The 7,514-nt window shown below is 36.9% G+C and overlaps 1 pseudogene; it reads right to left on the reverse strand.

The window, feature by feature from the left end:
* Window positions 1-4,204: 4,204 nt before the first annotated feature.
* Window positions 4,205-7,172, reverse strand: LOC145812734 (small ribosomal subunit protein uS2-like; annotated as a pseudogene).
* Window positions 7,173-7,514: the final 342 nt, after the last annotated feature.

Consider the following 7,514-nt stretch of genomic DNA (forward strand, 5'->3'; position numbering starts at 1 on the left):
AAGGGTTTTGAACTCGTGACCCCAATGCTTCAAACCAAGGCTCCAACCACTCTGCCAAGTGTTAACTTGTGCTATTATGGTGCACAAGTGAATATTTAAAGCCTTTAGGACAGATTGACTTCCTCAACCATTGCTTCTTCGCTGGACTGGACTTTCCGGCGAGTCTTCGGCAGACCTTCGGCAAGCGCGTGACGGCGTGTTAAGTATCCTTGTGGGTTGGTCTTTCTGGATATGAACTCCTCTCGTCGAGGCAATTGTCTTAGTAGGCTGAAAACTGATTTTCGACAACTTCGAAATTTTCAGTTTACAGAAAATTGCTCTACTTTTCGCACAACAATGCTCTGGTACCAATTTGTTGTGCCTAGGAGGTAGAAAACAATCTCACAAGTAAGGACACACAATGATTTACGTGATTCGGCAAATCGCCTACATCCACGGGCAGCGAATTTCACTATATGGAGAGAAATACAAAGATTACAAAGGAGACACACTCTGATAGTTTTTTTTCTCTATTCCAACTCTCTCATTGGCCTCTCTATTTATCCACTCAAGAGAAGGTGGAGAGGTTGGCTGGCCTTGCACATGGCCAGCTGTTCCTTCACAAAAGTGGCCGTTCACCTTTGTGACTTGTTGGTTGGCAAGCTGTGATGCTGCGTTGGCTTCACATGGAGAAGAGATCACTTCTCACATGGGGTGATCTCCAACAAATCACCCCCTCAACCCATGTGAGTAGTTCGGCTGAATCTTTAGCCCAATCTTCAACAACACCGTGCATGGTCTGTGCAGCCACTGTCGACGGAGACGGTGCCACTCAAAACCACCGTGGACTTCACTACCTTCCTGTATTCCTCAATTCGGTTCACGATTCTGGATAAAAAGAGAGAGGAGGAGAGAGATGGGGCACTTTGACAAGGAGATGTTGCGGTAGTGAACGGCGGATGCGGTGCTGTGACGGGAATCAAGATCCCCTCCTTGAATTTCTTACTTGACTTCCTATTTGCTAGGTTATTGGGCCTACTTTTAGGCTCAATTTCGATGATCCGAACCGTTCATATTTTAAGATTTGTTAAGTATATCATACTTGTAAAAAATCAAGTTGATCGGATATTTGAAACCATGTGTTCGAGAAACTGTTTATTAAATTTTTTTAAAAAATGGTTTTTAGTTCGATGATCCGAACACATATTTTCTGATCTCTAATCAATTTGATTTTTTACAGGTATGATATACTCAACAAATCTTAAAATGTGAACGATTCGGATCATCGAAATTGGGCCTAAAAGTGGACCCAATAAGCCAGCAAGTAGGAAGTCAAGTAGGAAACTCAATGAGAGGATCCTAATTCCTGCGATGGAGGACAGCGGAAGCGGTGAGTGATGCTCAGATTGGCAGAAGAAATGAGATCTGCAAAGGGAGAAGAGAGACCGAGAGAGAGGGTGGGGGGAGAAAGAGGTTTTTGTTTTCAAAAATTCTATCAAATGTCTCACCTATGTGAGATTCATATAGGATTCACATTGTGTGAGTTTCACAGTCATATGAGACACTTGGTAAAAATTTTAGTAGAATTTTTAGGATAGTTAGTATTACTCTTTTGTTTTTGAGGAGAGAGAGAGAAATGAAAGGCTTGAAATGAGAGAAATAAATGCGGAGAGTGATGAGGGGATATTTTGGTCATTTTACGATAGCTTGTCCCTACGGCCATAATAAATTTGTTCCTGGACTTTTGGGCAAGATTGGATTTTTTGCCAAGTAATATTAGAGACTTTAAAAATTTTATTAAAATTTTTATCAAATATTTTACATGGATATGGGATCCACACAATGTGGATCCCATGTGAATCCCATTTGGTAGAACTTTTAAGGTCTCTAACATTTTTATTTTTTGCCTGAGTTTCCTAAAAATGTGATGTCATCATATTTTTTTTATTAAAATGTATATTTTACTATATATTTTTATAATTTTATATTATCTGTATTAATTTTGATTTCTTTAAACTTATTAAAAGAAAAATTAATGTACTTATGTTAAAATTATAAGATTTTCTACATTTTTTTCAAACCTTATGAAAGGATCAACATTTACTTTATTTCTAATGATGATGGTATTGGGAAATATAGAACCTGTCATTGTCACACAATCACTCACTCTTATTTTCTATATTCCCAATAGGAAAATACTATCCCTTTCAACAATTAAATTGAAAAATACTTTTTTTAATAGAAAACAATTTTCTATGTAATAGTGGTGGTGGAACAAAAGTGGAACTGGTGGTATGATGGTGGGGGGAACGCAACGGTGATGGTGTCTGTGGCCATGGTGATGGTGGTGTAGTGGTGGAGGTGAGTGATGGTGGTAGTGTGGTAACATTAATAAAATTTTAAACCGAAAAACGTTTTCCTCCTTTTAAAAGTTTAAAACATTTTTTACTTAAATAGATTTGTTTTTCATTGATTAGGAAGATATTTTCCATTAACTTTCGTTTTCTATTGTACCAAATATCAAAAAATACAAAAAAAAATATTCTTCAAAAAATATTTTTCGCCCAAACAAAGGGAGTGTTAGAAAATAACCATTTCCAATTGTGAAGAGCAATCTCAGCCAATATAAAGAAAACTACGAATAATACAAACATCATGCAGACCAAAAAAACCAAAAAAAAGAAAAAAGAAAAAAGAAAACACATAATTTAGGATACCAGCAAGCATTCTCAAAATTCTCTATAACGTGAACATCAACCACAACTAAATTGTTTGCCAAAGTAATCAGTTGCATCCATTCGAAAAATTATAGAAGTAAACATAAAATCTACTTAAAAATAATGAAAACAAAGTCTCAAGCAAAAGTTATTGGTAACTTCCTCACCTCATTCCCAGCCACCAGCTGCTCAATCAATTGCTGGGGGGACCAATGGTGGTGCAACTGTAGCATCCTAACCGTCACCTGAAACTGGCACTGCAGTCCATGATGCATAATCCAACAAAAAATTAGAGAAAGAGGGGATTATCAGTCTAGACAAGAAGGTAATCACAAATAGGAAAATGATGACGGTTGAGTTAAAATAACCCACTAAAAGACAAAATAGGTTAAAATAATCAAGAAGACAAAATATCATATTCAACTCATAATCATTTAATTTTTTCTCTCACAACCATCAGATTAACTATCAAAAAAAAAAAAAAAAAAAACTAATCAACTTCCCAAACACAACTAAGAGGGAAGTTTGCGACTGAAACGTTGGACCGAGCTGGTTGGGCCGAAGTCAAGAGCTTCTGCTCGGTCTGACTTTAAATGCGGGTTAAATCGAGGTATTATTCCGATTGTGAGATAACAGTTGTGGATTACCGGTCCGGGGAGATATGCACTATTCAAAGTTGGGCTGGATTAGTCCTTCCGACGTGGTGAACTGAGCTTATGCTCGGTTGTAGCCAAGGAGCTCGGCTGAGCCATGGTATGGAATTGTCAAGGAAACCAGACAAGTAGCTTGGTTGTTGTGTGATGGCATGGCTCTGTATTGACTGTATCTCGGTCAAGAGTGCTATGCGACGCCACGAGACTAAAGGAAGGGGATTGCACTGTCCATGTCGTTTGGCGGTTTTGTTAGGTGGTGTTTAGTTGTATTTGCGCTGATACGTGGGGAAATGGGAGAGAAGAGTAGGTCCACGCGTCCAAAGGTGAATGGGCGTAGAAGTTATATAAGCAGAGTTGTGCCCCCAAACTCAAGTCTGGAACATCCCCAAATCAAAGCTCACCTACCACTTTGTCTCCTCCCTTCTCTCTCTCTCTCTCTCTCTCTCTCTCTCTCTCTCTCTCTCTCTCTCTCTCTCTTTTCCTCTGAGTGTACTAACTTGATCGTCGGAGGGGTTTTCCAGCAATACACCGCCGGGTAGCTCACCCTCATTGTATTCTCAGGTTGATCGGAGTGCAGCTTGGGCACAAGGTGTACGAGAAATGCCGGATATTCGGCTCCCGTACAACAACAATTTTAGCCAGGCTAAAATAGTCAATAGCTAACTAAACCAACCAACTTCCCTAACAAGACCAAAAATGATGTGGCAGTGGTATTGTTGAAATAAAAAATCCTCTTGACGGGTATTTTATTTTAAGTGATAAAAAATCAAAGCTTACCACATCATTTTGTATTAATTTTCTGTTTGTATAGCACTACTCACAAAAATATAATCATTAAGGTTTGTTAATTGAACATTTACCAAATCTCAAAAAAAAAAATAATAATAATAATAATAATAATAATAATAAAACTTGGGAAAAACAAAGCATAAAGAAAACAGGGACCAACAAAAGCTAAATAAAATGTATTTCTATCATTTTCAATAATTGAAGGCAGAACAACAATACTCACCTACATTACCAGCCCAACCAGTAGCAAGAACCACAGGAATGGCAACCGGAACTGCATCACCAGCTCACTGAGCATCAGTAATTTGGGCACCCCGGTCACCGGCACCAAGTGCAGCAGCTCCATAATCTGCATAATCTGGTGCAGCACTCTATAATATTTACCATCACTTCCCACTTATGCCCTTGACGAATCGAGGTACGTATCTGCAGAACCATCCTTACCAGAAGCCAAAATAGACAGCCAATGTTGTGCTTCCCCTTGTTATTGGTAGGGATGCCAATATCAACATACCGCATTGGGGAATCAATGAAAGCAATGGTGGGAATGTTTCCCAGGGCAGCTTCTTTAATGGGTTGCAAACAAGTTTAGGATAATGATATAAATAAGAACGAAAATGTACATATACAGAACATATAAGCACATAAGAACAATGATATACAGAACAAGGTTACATCTACTTCAGCATTTCTGGCTATAGTTATTAGTTAGGGCTATGGCTAAGAGCAATTTTGTGCTAAACAACTCATCCAACAATTAAAAATCAATTCAACAATCAAAAACACCATGCAAGTGTGGAACAATTAAAAGCAGTGTTGACCTGGTGATCAGTTCTTGTGTCAGTTAGGATCAAAAGGCGAGGCTCATTAAATGAAGTCTGAAGCTGGTTGGTAAATGTTCCAAGAGTGAGATGACCAGCAATGGCATGAGCACCAGTGTACTGTGCAAACTTTGAGGGTTCTCAATGGCAACAATAACCCTGGCAGCAAGCTGAAGTTTCTCCCATGTTTTCCCAATGTTGATTATGTAATACTTGAGCATCAAAATATGAAACAATTTTGTGAAAACACAAATCCAAGAAAACAAAATAACTCATCAACTAGATTCAATTTCCATATGTGCTCGTGTAGCATGGATGATCCATGATCATCACATGTGACCTCCCTAACAGCCTTTACGGTGCACAACCTCAAAATAAACCAAGTACCTTGCCACATTATTTCAAATAGCAATTCAATTCCCTTAATAATGAGATTTTTTTATTTTATTTTATTTTTTTTATTTATTTGTTTATTTATTTTTTTTTTGGGGGGGGGGGCGCCGGGGGCGCCCCTAGATTATGAAACATAAACCTACCAGTAACCACATTTTATACTGAGCAATAAAAATAAACTTTATACAGTACAAGTCATTACTCAATTGCTTTCATTGAGACCTATCAAATATATATATATATATATATATATATATATATATATATATATATATATATATATATATATATATATATATAAAACTAGGTGAATAAACCTAATTCAACAACTTTGGTTCTTGATATATGAAGACAACAATCCTTAGATTGCCCATCAAATACAACTAAGTAACGAATCAACACACATTACATTAACATTAATTGCTTTATGACCCTGTTAATAATCGGTATAGTTTAACAACACATGAGATCAACATCAGCCAATAAACACATATTATCATCCCCAATCCTTCACCAAACTTGTATCAATTCAAGGGAAAGGCACAACTTTTAACAAATCTAGGATGAACCAATTCCAAACGAAATTTCCAAATTAAATTTGATGAATTTTTAAGAAGAGTAAGAATTTGAGATGTTTTCTTTCAACAAAAAAATTTGTTAAACCATGTTTTTAGGATATGTTTGGAAATTTTTAAAAAAGATTTGATGAAAATAGTAAGGATTGGATTGTTACATACCACATAAAGGTTCTAACTAAATATCCACTTAAATTTTTATGAGAAGATAGAGAATTTTGGAGATGCTCTTAGATACTGTTGGCTATATATTTTTTATAGGCTAATCGCAGCTTAACACGTGGCTCATAAGGGTAATTTGGGGGTTAATGCAAGTCTCCAATCAGCAACAGACTCGTGGTAGTTCATATTGGTAATAATGGATCTGCGCAACATTGGAACAGTTAGAAGGCGCAAGATGACGTAGCTTAACAGTTACTCACAATTCAAATTCAAATTCAAATTTAGGAGGGAGACCTAACTGCAAAAATGGCGTAGTGGAAGCTAACTGTGTGAGACCATGATCAATGATCATAGGACGACATTTCGACGGTTGGAAGTCCACTCTGACGATTACCATTAGAAAGTATAAATAAAAGAGAAGGCCACCAGAAGGAGGACCCAGACTTAGATCCAAAAATCAATTATTTACTTCATATTTTTCTTTTCAGTTGTTACATTTCCAGTTCTTTAATTTCTGTACTGCACTTCATTTCCTAGGAGTAGTAGCTTGTTGTTATAGGTTGGGTCATTGTAAGCTCATTGTAAGTTCTTATTTACTCAATGAAATTCAGTTTCTAAACTATTCTTTATACTTATCATTATTTATTAGCTTCTCCTAAGTAAGCCACCAATAAAAGTTCTCTTTATTGAGGTTGAAAGAACTTCAACACAATCGTCTGATAATTGGTTGGCAATTAAAATTTTATAAGGACTTATTGATCTTTACTAGTACGCTTAAAATTACATAATTAACCTTCAAAAGCCAAAAAAAGCCAACAGATACATATGTCCAACTCAGATCTACCAACAATTATCTCACTATAATAGTAAAAATGAAACAAACAAAGTTATCAATGTCAAGTTCTTTGCTTCGAATCTATGAAGAAGAAGAAGAAGAAGAAGAAGTGTACCATCGTTCTTTCTCTTGAAGGCATAACGTTACATTTGAAAGTCACAATTTTTGGTGCCGAGATGGACTTCGGCTGCCAACATCATTTGAATGTCAGCCTTCTTTACAGACAAAGCCCTCACTATGGCCGCCATGATTGTTCTCTCTCTCTTTCTCTCTCTTTCTGTGTGTGTGTGTGTGTGTGTGTGTGTGAAACCATAGCTAAGGTTTGATATAGCTAGCGGCTACAACAACACAAAATGAGAGAGGGCTTTTGTTAGTGAACGATGAAATGATATAGTTGTCGTCTTGTCTCTGTTAAATCCTAGAGTTATTTTTTAGTGACCAAAGAGCCCTTGGTCTTTTACGGCCCATTGGTTTAGGTTATTATGGCTGGGTACGAGCCTAGTAATGGCCCATCCAACTCCCTCAATCGTTTTTCTAGGATTTGGACTGAATTTTCAAAATAATAGTTAGGGGTGGGCTTATTCGCATTT

The sequence above is a fragment of the Camellia sinensis genome, chromosome 15, assembly GCF_055761805.1.
Source record: "Camellia sinensis isolate YWXY chromosome 15, ASM5576180v1, whole genome shotgun sequence".
Classification (NCBI taxonomy): Eukaryota; Viridiplantae; Streptophyta; class Magnoliopsida; order Ericales; family Theaceae; genus Camellia; species Camellia sinensis.